Genomic DNA, 12,361 nt, shown 5'->3' with positions numbered 1-12,361 from the left:
CATAGTACTGGGATATGCACTTGATCAGAGTAGGAAAACACACTTTGTGTCACTGAGTGCATGAAACCAGCTTTCCTTCAGCAGGAGCGCCTTCAGCCTGTTTCTATCGCCTTTTCAGGGCAGAAAGCAACCTTTTGACAAGGAACATTGATTTTGAGTGAAATGAGTGCAATCGAGCATATGTGACATGAAACAACTTTCTAAGCATGGATTTTCATGTTTTCGAGCTTTTAACACATTTTCTTCATATTGGTCATTTGAACTGTAAAAGCACGTCTGAAACGAGTTTTCAACATAGTACTGGGATATGCACTTGTTCAAAGTAGGAAAACACACTTTGTGTCACTGAGTGCATGAAACCAGCTTTCCTTCAGCAGGAGCGCCTTCAGCTTGTTTCTATCGCCTTTTCAGGGCAGAAAGCAACCGTTTGACAAGGAACATTGATTTTGAGTGAAATGAGTGCAATCGAGCATATGTGACATGAAACAACTTTCTAAGCATGGATTTTCATGTTTTCGAGCTTTTAACACATTTTCTTCATATTGGTCATTTTAACTGTAAAAGCACGTCTGAAACGAGTTTTCAACATAGTACTGGGATATGCACTTGTTCAAAGTGGGAATACACACTTTGTGTCACTGAGTGCATGAAACCAGCTTTCCATCAGCAGGAGCGCCTTCAGCCTGTTTCTATCGCCTTTTCAGGGCAGAAAGCAACCGTTTGACAAGGAACATTGATTTTGAGTGAAATGAGTGCAATCGAGCATATGTGACATGAAACAACTTTCTAAGCATGGATTTTCATGTTTTCGAGCTTTTAACACATTTTCTTCATATTGGTCATTTTAACTGTAAAAGAACGTCTGAAACGAGTTTTCAACATAGTACTGGGATATGCACTTGATCAGAGTAGGAAAACACACTTTGTGTCACTGAGTGCATGAAACCAGCTTTCCTTCAGCAGGAGCGCCTTCAGCCTGTTTCTATCGCCTTTTCAGGGCAGAAAGCAACCGTTTGACAAGGAACATTGATTTTGAGTGAAATGAGTGCAATCGAGCATATGTGACATGAAACAACTTTCTAAGCATGGATTTTCATGTTTTCGAGCTTTTAACACATTTTCTTCATATTGGTCATTTGAACTGTAAAAGCACGTCTGCAACGAATTTTCAACATAGTACTGGGATATGCACTTGTTCAAAGTAGGAAAACACACTTTGTGTCACTGAGTGCATGAAACCAGCTTTCCTTCAGCAGGAGCGCCTTCAGCCTGTTTCTATCGCCTTTTCAGGGCAGAAAGCAACCGTTTGACAAGGAACATTGATTTTGAGTGAAATGAGTGCAATCGAGCATATGTGACATGAAACAACTTTCTAAGCATGGATTTTCATGTTTTCGAGCTTTTAACACATTTTCTTCATATTGGTCATTTGAACTGTAAAAGCACGTCTGAAACGAGTTTTCAACATAGTACTGGGATATGCACTTGTTCAAAGTAGGAAAACACACTTTGTGTCACTGAGTGCATGAAACCAGCTTTCCTTCAGCAGGAGCGCCTTCAGCTTGTTTCTATCGCCTTTTCAGGGCAGAAAGCAACCGTTTGACAAGGAACATTGATTTTGAGTGAAATGAGTGCAATCGAGCATATGTGACATGAAACAACTTTCTAAGCATGGATTTTCATGTTTTCGAGCTTTTAACACATTTTCTTCATATTGGTCATTTTAACTGTAAAAGAACGTCTGAAACGAGTTTTCAACATAGTACTGGGATATGCACTTGATCAGAGTAGGAAAACACACTTTGTGTCACTGAGTGCATGAAACCAGCTTTCCTTCAGCAGGAGCGCCTTCAGCCTGTTTCTATCGCCTTTTCAGAGCAGAAAGCAACCGTTTGACAAGGAACATTGATTTTGAGTGAAATGAGTGCAATCGAGCATATGTGACATGAAACAACTTTCTAAGCATGGATTTTCATGTTTTCGAGCTTTTAACACATTTTCTTTCTATTGGTCATTTGAACTGTAAAAGCACGTCTGAAACGAGTTTTCAACATAGTACTGGGATATGCACTTGTTCAAAGTAGGAAAACACACTTTGTGTCACTGAGTGCATGAAACCAGCTTTCCTTCAGCAGGAGCGCCTTCAGCTTGTTTCTATCGCCTTTTCAGGGCAGAAAGCAACCGTTTGACAAGGAACATTGATTTTGAGTGAAATGAGTGCAATCGAGCATATGTGACATGAAACAACTTTCTAAGCATGGATTTTCATGTTTTCGAGCTTTTAACACATTTTCTTCATATTGGTCATTTTAACTGTAAAAGCACGTCTGAAACGAGTTTTCAACATAGTACTGGGATATGCAATTAATCAGAGTAGGAAAACACACTTTGTGTCACTGAGTGCATGAAACCAGCTTTCCTTCAGCAGGAGCGCCTTCAGCCTGTTTCTATCGCCTTTTCAGGGCAGAAAGCAACCTTTTGACAAGGAACATTGATTTTGAGTGAAATGAGTGCAATCGAGCATATGTGACATGAAACAACTTTCTAAGCATGGATTTTCATGTTTTCGAGCTTTTAACACATTTTCTTCATATTGGTCATTTGAACTGTAAAAGCACGTCTGAAACGAGTTTTCAACATAGTACTGGGATATGCACTTGTTCAAAGTAGGAAAACACACTTTGTGTCACTGAGTACATGAAACCAGCTTTCCTTCAGCAGGAGCGCCTTCAGCTTGTTTCTATCGCCTTTTCAGGGCAGAAAGCAACCGTTTGACAAGGAACATTGATTTTGAGTGAAATGAGTGCAATCGAGCATATGTGACATGAAACAACTTTCTAAGCATGGATTTTCATGTTTTCGAGCTTTTAACACATTTTCTTCATATTGGTCATTTTAACTGTAAAAGCACGTCTGAAACGAGTTTTCAACATAGTACTGGGATATGCACTTGTTCAAAGTGGGAATACACACTTTGTGTCACTGAGTGCATGAAACCAGCTTTCCATCAGCAGGAGCGCCTTCAGCCTGTTTCTATCGCCTTTTCAGGGCAGAAAGCAACCTTTTGACAAGGAACATTGATTTTGAGTGAAATGAGTGCAATCGAGCATATGTGACATGAAACAACTTTCTAAGCATGGATTTTCATGTTTTCGAGCTTTTAACACATTTTCTTCATATTGGTCATTTTAACTGTAAAAGCACGTCTGAAACGAGTTTTCAACATAGTACTGGGATATGCACTTAATCAGAGTAGGAAAACACACTTTGTGTCACTGAGTGCATGAAACCAGCTTTCCTTCAGCAGGAGCGCCTTCAGCCTGTTTCTATCGCCTTTTCAGGGCAGAAAGCAACCGTTTGACAAGGAACATTGATTTTGAGTGAAATGAGTGCAATCGAGCATATGTGACATGAAACAACTTTCTAAGTGTAACCCATGTCATTTTCAGACGCTCCCTTAATTCTTTTATTGTGCTAAGAATTTCCTGATAGTCCCTAGAGCGTGCCATAGAATGTTTTGAATCAAACCAGATGCGGAAAACCAACTACGCTCAATCAGACACGATAGACCAACGAATGACTAAGAAGAAGTAGAAGTAGAAAAACAGAAAAGAAAGAAGAAAGTAGAACAAATAGAAAGAAAATAGATTCCCCCCATTTGATCCTCATCTTCAACGCCTTCCTTTTTTATCGACTTCCTTCCCTTCGATTTATGTCCTGCAATCAAGTCCCGAGATCGTCGTGAGCTTGATTTTCCTACCCGATATCCTGACTGGTTTTTTCGTACCCCTGGAAACGTCCCCCGAATCACCTTCATCTTTACCTGGAACCCCTGGAGCCCTGATCTGCACTCCCCACCTTATCATCATTTTCCCCTTGCACACCCCCCTGTCTTCCTCTGATTGAACTGTCCCCCATCAACGTCCACTGTCCCTGCTACTGTGGTAGGACTGAATCCGACGTCATCATTCCTTTTAATTTAAATTTTTTTTTTTTTTTTGAGTGCACTCGTTTTATTTGGGTTTATTTTTTTTATTCAGTTGATTATTTTGAGATCTCATAGGGTTTTTCCCCTATGAATATTTCTATGAATATCTAAGAATATTTTGTTATCATTCCTTGTTGAGCCCTTGTAATTACTACGTGGATAAATAGTGCCGGCACTTAGAAGGTATATTTTTATTGATATTTTTTTTGTACGATACTCCTGGGTTACACCCCCATGGTACATTGTAGTGGATTTACATTGATATTTTTTGTATGACATTCCTGGGTTACACCCCCGTGGTATATTGATATTGGTATTTTATTGGTGGTACTCTCTGGTTACATACACATACACACACATCAAACACTTGATCACAATCATTAGTTTAGTATTCCATGATAAGATAGTTTAAGTAGGCTTAGATATCAAATAGGACTAAAATATATTAAATATATTGAGTATCTTATCTATTTTTAATATATATATATCTAACATATATTTAATAGGATTTCAGTGATTTGCACAAAACTTAGCGTATTATTCTTCTGACTGACACTTTTACTATCCACGTTTCACACTGATAGATCTTACTTGCACCTTATTGCACTAAATATTATTTATTGTATAAATTTAATGACTTTCCCTTGAATGAACTAATTTATTGTGTGAATAAATATTTATTGTATTATTATTCTGACATCAGTGAGTGCTGTGTGTTGCTTGGGGTGAGTAATTGACTGTGGTCTAGCCATAACCTAAACCAGTCTCCTTAGAACCTAGAGTTGGAGTTAGACTGTTCCCGCACAAGCACAGGTTGTTTCCCTCGTCGTGCGGGTTACAGAAAGTTGGCGAGCCAGCCAGGAGATTGGTTAACTAGTGTTTAAGACCACATACCACACCCCTTGACCACGCCTCATTAGGTTCTATTTACCTACTTGAAATAAGAGCTCACCATAGTCTAATATGGATCTTTGCAACCGTTATGGAGTACATGGGCAATGCTGCTTGGTAGTAGTAGGTGTAGATGAAATAAGCACTGAGGAAATGATAATTAGCTTCTTCGAACAAAATGGCAAGATTTCAAAGTGCATTAGAATTCCTGATGAGCCTGGTCAACCCAATGGTAGGGCACTGATAGTTTATGCTTCAGAAACCTCAATAACTAAGATCAACCCAGATACCCTTGGTCATATACCCAGTCCCAATGATCCAGCCATTTTATGGCATGTGAGAACAATTAGAGACATATGCCAAGAAGATTTAGGCAAAGAGCTAGCCCACCAGTACCTTGAAGAATTGAGTGCCATAGGTGGTAGTGCCACCTCGGGATATGCCAGCATCCTGGAAAGAGAGCTGAGGCGTATTCAGTCACAAGCTTCAGAGAAGACGCTCAGTGGTCCCTCCCCAAGATGTAGCCCAATGCCACACACTGAGAACGGCATGAATGTTGAAGCTGCTCATAGTATGGGCTCCCAATGCAATAGTCGGCCTCCTTCAGTCCTCCCTTCAAGTAATCACTCAACTGTACATAGTCCACTGAGCCTTGGCAGTGATGTTTTAAACCCTCCCAGTGTCCAGAGAGTCATTGTAGAGCATGTCATCAGGAATGATTCAGCACCCTTATACACAGGTCAGAGCAAAGTCCGAACCTTCTCAGGAAGACTTCCAAAGCCCAATGGCGAAGTAGATTATGATGCTTGGAAGAGTCAAGTCGAGCTGCTTCTGAGTGATGCCCATGTCACTGACTCACAGAAAGTGAGAAAGATTTTGGAGAGCTTGGTTGGCCCAGCTGCGGATATGGTCAAGCCACTTGGGATCACTTCAGTCCCCCACGCATATGTGAATCAGCTTGAATCGGCTTTCGGTGTGGTGGAAGATGGAGAAGAGTTGTTTGCCAAGTTCTTGAATGCAAGCCAAAATGCTGGAGAGAAGCCATCAGACTACCTGTTCAGACTTCAGACTCTTCTCACAAAGGTCGTTTCTAGAGGGGGAATCCTTCTTGAAGAGTCAGACAGACAGTTACTCAGGCAGTTTTGCAGAGGGTGCTGGGACCACTCCTTACTTATTGGACTCCAGCTAGAACAGAAAAAGAGCAATCCACCATCTTTTCCTGAGCTGCTTCTTTCGCTTAGGACCGAAGAAGACCGCCGTGCAGCCAAGATGGACAGGATGAAAAAACACATGGGAAGCACAAAAGCTATGGCACACGCTCACACAGTATATGGCCTACCCACCTGTTATAACAGCATTGACACACCTGTTGAAGAAAAGCATGATGATACAAAGAAATTGCTTAATGAGATATCAGAGCTGCGCAACCAGGTTGCCACTCTGTCCACCAGAGATAATGTGAGGCCACAGCCAAGCATGAGCCCAGCTGAAGCCAGCTGCATGATCACAAATGCCTCCATGCCTCGTCATGATACTCCTCGCTTCCCAAAGCCTTGGTTCTGTTTTAAATGTGGTGAAGATGGCCACATTGCTGCTCGCTGTTCGAGTGCCCCCAACCCTGTTCTGGTCCACCAGAAGAATGAGGAGCTGAAAAGAAAACGTGAAGCTCATAGGAGATTGCACACAGTTTCATCCATGCCTTTAAACGAGTCGCAGCTCCTGTTTCGGGACGTTCAGGAGCTCAGTGCCAGAATATGAGTCCCAAACCTCTCGATGCCATTGTAAGGAGGACACACCGAAAGGAAAATCACCATCAGTGTCAGAATGATCAGTTCCTCCCCCATGGACTCGTAGGGCCCCGATGCACTGCCTCTGTTTTTATTGAAGGAATAATGTGTGACTCCATCCTCGACACTGGCTCCCAAGTCACCACCATTTCAGAGACATTCTACATGAACAACTTGTCCTTCATCCCCATCCAGCCCATTCAAGCCTTGTTCCAGATAGAAGGTGCAGGTGGTCAACATGTCCCCTATAAAGGCTACATCCAAGCCCTCATCTCCTTTCCGGGCAACATTACTGGCGTCACTGAGCAGATCTCCTCTTTAGTCCTCATCGTTCCAGACTGTCACTTCAACACCCAGATTCCCCTGTTGGTTGGAACCAATGTCTTAGATAGATTATACAAAGAAGGTATGGAAAAGCATGGGCCAGAGTTCTTGCAAGGACCTGACCTTAATCGTGACTGTGTCCTGCTGTTCCAGCATGTTGCCTTGAGTCATCAGGAAGAGAATTCAGCCTGTAACATCAAGCTGCATGGGCGCCATTCCATCTCCATCCCCGCAGGAGGAAAAGTGTCCGTCTTTGGTGACGTCAGAATGACAAAGAACCCCCCACACTCCCTATGTGTGATTGAGTCCCCAGAATGGTCGTCATTACCAGGTGGTGTGTTTGTTGAGAGTGCCCTTCAAGAGATCCCACACAGATCTTCAAACAAGATTCCCATTGTCCTGAGGAATGTGACTGACCGGGATGTCATGCTGCGTCCAAGGCAAGTCATAGCTCAGTTGATGGCTGCACAGTATGTGATGCCTTCTGAACCACAACAGTTAACACCTGATGCTTCCCATTCTGAGAACAGATTAAAATTTGACCTTGAAGATTCCCCTATTCCAGAGGAGTGGAAGAGACGAGTCACAGAGAAGCTGAACAGCATGCCAGAGGTCTTTGCTGTCGATGACCTGTCCCATGGCCATACCTCTGCTGTCAAGCATCACATCCGCCTTCAAGACGACACTCCCTTCAGAGAAAGACCCAGGCCCATTCACCCCTCCGACAGAGAAGCTGTAAAGCAACACCTCAGAGAACTGCTAGATGCTGGGATCATCAGAGAGTCAGAGAGTCCATATGCATCACCCATTGTTGTTGTCAAGAAGAAAAATGGGAAGATTCGACTTTGCGTAGATTACAGGAAATTGAACATGCGAACAGTGAAAGATGCTTATGCTCTTCCCAACATCGAAGACACCTTCTCTGCACTCAGCGGTGCAAAATGGTTTTCTGTGATGGACCTGAAGTCGGGCTATTACCAAGTCGAGGTTGCAGAGGAAGACAAGCAAAAGACCGCATTTGTCTGCCCTCTAGGTTTCTGGGAGTTCAACCGGATGCCTCAAGGTGTGACAAATGCACCAAGTACCTTCCAGAGACTTATGGAGAAATGTGTCGGAGACTTGCACCTGAACGAAGTTTTAGTCTTTCTGGACGACCTTATTGTCTTTTCAGAGACATTAGAAGAGCATGAGGCCAGACTGATGAAAGTGTTGAATCGCCTTAAAGAATATGGTCTGAAATTGTCCCCAGACAAGTGCCACTTTTTTAAGACCTCTGTCAAATACCTTGGTCACATTGTTGATGCTGAAGGAGTCCATACAGATCCAAGTAAAGTTGCTGCATTAAAAGAATGGCCCCGTCCCACCAACAGAAAAGAGCTCAAATGCTTCTTAGGATTTGCTGGATATTACCGACGATTCGTGGAAGGATACTCTAAAATAGCAAAGCCACTAAATAGCCTAACAGCAGGATATGTGCCACCGAGGAAGAGAGGAAAGATTTACAAAAGAGAAAAGACAAAATCCCTCATTAATCCCACCCTGCCTTTTGGAGATGAATGGACGCGAGAATGTGAAGCTGCCTTCAGAACTCTGATAGATAAATTGACCTCAGCACCTATCCTGGCCTTTGCCAATCCCAACCTTCCCTATGTCCTCCATACTGATGCCAGCCGTGATGGTCTTGGGGCTGCTCTCTACCAAGAACAAGATGGAGAGCTCCGAGTCGTTGCTTATGCCAGCCGAGGGCTGTCCCGAAGTGAACAGAATTATCCTGTCCATAAGCAAGAGTATCTAGCTTTAAAGTGGGCCATCTGTGAGAAATTCCATGATTATCTTTATGGCACTGATTTTCAAGTTCTTACTGACAACAACCCATTAACGTATGTCTTGACATCTGCAAAGCTTGACGCAGCAGGCCATCGCTGGTTGGCTGCTTTGTCCACATACCGCTTCACCATCAAGTATAGAGCGGGGATCAGCAACCAAGATGCTGATGGGTTGTCCAGGAGACCGCAGAGTCCATCTGAAGAGGATGAAGAGTTCAGGGAAGAGAAAGCAAGGATCGAGGAGATGAAGCAACGGATCTTGAACGAAGATAGCAAGTTGATCTCTGGTGAAATGCTCTCTGCAGTATGCCAGCGCCACTCCATGATTGTCCCAGCTGACGGATGTTTGCTGCCAGAATCCCCCATCCTTGCTGAGTCCTTGGCTGTTGATGCGTCTGCCGTTCCAGATTACTTTGAGTCTTCAGGGCAAGGCACTATCCCCGGAATGACTCATAGTGACTGGTACCAGGCCCAAAGGGAAGACCCCTCCATCAGATGTGTGATTAGATTTGTCCAGAGCAAGCGGAAGCCTACCTTCAAAGATTTATCTTCTGAGTCATTGGAAACGAAGCTACTCCTTAGAGAATGGAAAAGGCTTGAGTTTCGAGATGGAGTACTGTTCCGTAGATGTCTGGATAGAGGCACTGAAGTCCATCAACTGGTTCTACCCACTAAACATCGGGCCAGAGCACTGCATGGTCTCCACGATGAACTTGGCCACCTTGGCGCTGAGCGTCTTCTCCACCTTGCCCGTGCTAGGTTTTACTGGCCGAAGATGTTCCAGTCTGTTGAGCTGAAGTGCCAGACGTGTGAGAGGTGTGTGAGACGGAAGGCGCATGCCCAGAATGCTGCTCCCATGGAAAGCATCCGAACTAGTTACCCCCTGGAACTTGTATGCATGGATTTCCTTAGTATTGAACCTGACAACAGAGACATCAGAAACATCCTTGTCATCACAGATCACTTTACAAAGTATGCCATTGCAGTTCCAACAAAAGATCAGAAAGCCAACACAGTTGCGAAAGCGTTATGGGACAACTTCATTGTGAATTATGGATTTCCAAGTCGTTTACTCAGTGACCAGGGAAGGGACTTTGAATCCCGCACCATAAAAGAACTATGCTCGCTCATTGGCACAGAGAAAGTGAGAACGACGCCATATCATCCACGCGGCAACCCCGTCGAAAGATTCAACAGAACGCTCCTAAGCATGCTTGGTACTCTGGAAGAAAAAGACAAATATCACTGGAGGGACTTTGTCAAGCCGTTAGTCCATGCATACAATTGCACCAGGAACGACACCACTGGATACTCACCATATGAGCTGATGTTTGGCAGGCAGCCGAGACTCCCCATTGATCTTCTCCTTGGTCTTCAGCCAAACCAAGATGGGTTCAAGTCGCACTCAGACTATGTGAAGGGCCTTCGTCAACGCCTGCAAGACAGTTATGCCCTCGCTTCGGAGAGCTCAAGGAAGATGGGCGAAAAGAACAAGGCAAGATTTGACAGCAAAGTCAGAGCAGCAGAACTCGTTGCTGGAGACAGAGTCCTTGTGAGGAACGTGAACCTTCGAGGAAAACACAAGCTCGCAGACAGGTGGGAGAGAGAAGTCCATGTTGTGGTGAAGAGAATAGGTGATGGTCCGGTCTATGTCATCAGACAGGAAAGGGGTGACACTCCGCACCGCACCCTCCACAGAGATCTCCTCCTGCCCTGTGGGTTCCTGCCTGTTGATGAGACTGGACCTGAACCTGAAGTCAATCTGCCGACAAGAAGGTTAAGATCCGGGATAAAGACAACTCAGCAGAACAGAAATGATGAATCCGTTGGTGGCAGCAGTGATGAACTCAGCAGTGATGAAGAAGAATGCTACCCATCACAACTCCCTCAGATCTCCACAAGGTCCTTCATCAAAATGGAAGGTGCCAGAGAAACAACACAGAACATCCCAGAACAGTATCCTCCAGAACCCTCCACCTCAGCTGGACTGAACCCGTGTCCAACCAAGGTCCATCAGTTCAAAAGCCCACTCAGCAATGTATTGCCCTTCACTGATCCTGTCATACACTCACCTGCAAGCGAACCTGTTAATGGGCCATCTCCACACACCAATGCCGTGCCACAGACTAGACCTTTTCAGAGAAACTCAGTTGATGAAGAAGAGACAGAGACTGTGCTACCCATGGATGCGATACCCCATGTTGAACCTGTTGACCTGCCAGAGAGAGAAGCCGCTGAAGTTCGAAGATCCACCAGAGAAAGACGTCCACCTGAAAGACTGTGTTACGGAGAACTGGGAAGACCCTTGGTGCTAGCTCTTGCCTCCTTCTTCGAAAGTCTAAGCAGAACTGTCTAAGTCCTCTAGAAGGCACACTAAATAGTCTTAACACGCATGCAGAGACTCATGCGGTTTAGAGGGGGAGAAAATGTAACCCATGTCATTTTCAGACGCTCCCTTAATTCTTTTATTGTGCTAAGAATTTCCTGATAGTCCCTAGAGCGTGCCATAGAATGTTTTGAATCAAACCAGATGCGGAAAACCAACTACGCTCAATCAGACACGATAGACCAACGAATGACTAAGAAGAAGTAGAAGTAGAAAAACAGAAAAGAAAGAAGAAAGTAGAACAAATAGAAAGAAAATAGATTCCCCCCATTTGATCCTCATCTTCAACGCCTTCCTTTTTTATCGACTTCCTTCCCTTCGATTTATGTCCTGCAATCAAGTCCCGAGATCGTCGTGAGCTTGATTTTCCTACCCGATATCCTGACTGGTTTTTTCGTACCCCTGGAAACGTCCCCCGAATCACCTTCATCTTTACCTGGAACCCCTGGAGCCCTGATCTGCACTCCCCACCTTATCATCATTTTCCCCTTGCACACCCCCCTGTCTTCCTCTGATTGAACTGTCCCCCATCAACGTCCACTGTCCCTGCTACTGTGGTAGGACTGAATCCGACGTCATCATTCCTTTTAATTTAAATTTTTTTTTTTTTTTTGAGTGCACTCGTTTTATTTGGGTTTATTTTTTTTATTCAGTTGATTATTTTGAGATCTCATAGGGTTTTTTCCCTATGAATATTTCTATGAATATCTAAGAATATTTTGTTATCATTCCTTGTTGAGCCCTTGTAATTACTACGTGGATAAATAGTGCCGGCACTTAGAAGGTATATTTTTATTGATATTTTTTTTGTACGATACTCCTGGGTTACACCCCCATGGTACATTGTAGTGGATTTACATTGATATTTTTTGTATGACATTCCTGGGTTACACCCCCGTGGTATATTGATATTGGTATTTTATTGGTGGTACTCTCTGGTTACATACACATACACACACATCAAACACTTGATCACAATCATTAGTTTAGTATTCCATGATAAGATAGTTTAAGTAGGCTTAGATATCAAATAGGACTAAAATATATTAAATATATTGAGTATCTTATCTATTTTTAATATATATATATCTAACATATATTTAATAGGATTTCAGTGATTTGCACAAAACTTAGCGTATTATTCTTCTGACTGACACTT

The sequence above is a fragment of the Neoarius graeffei genome, chromosome 2 (genome assembly GCF_027579695.1).
Source record: "Neoarius graeffei isolate fNeoGra1 chromosome 2, fNeoGra1.pri, whole genome shotgun sequence".
Taxonomy (NCBI): domain Eukaryota; kingdom Metazoa; phylum Chordata; class Actinopteri; order Siluriformes; family Ariidae; genus Neoarius; species Neoarius graeffei.
This window is presented reverse-complemented; position numbering follows the sequence as displayed.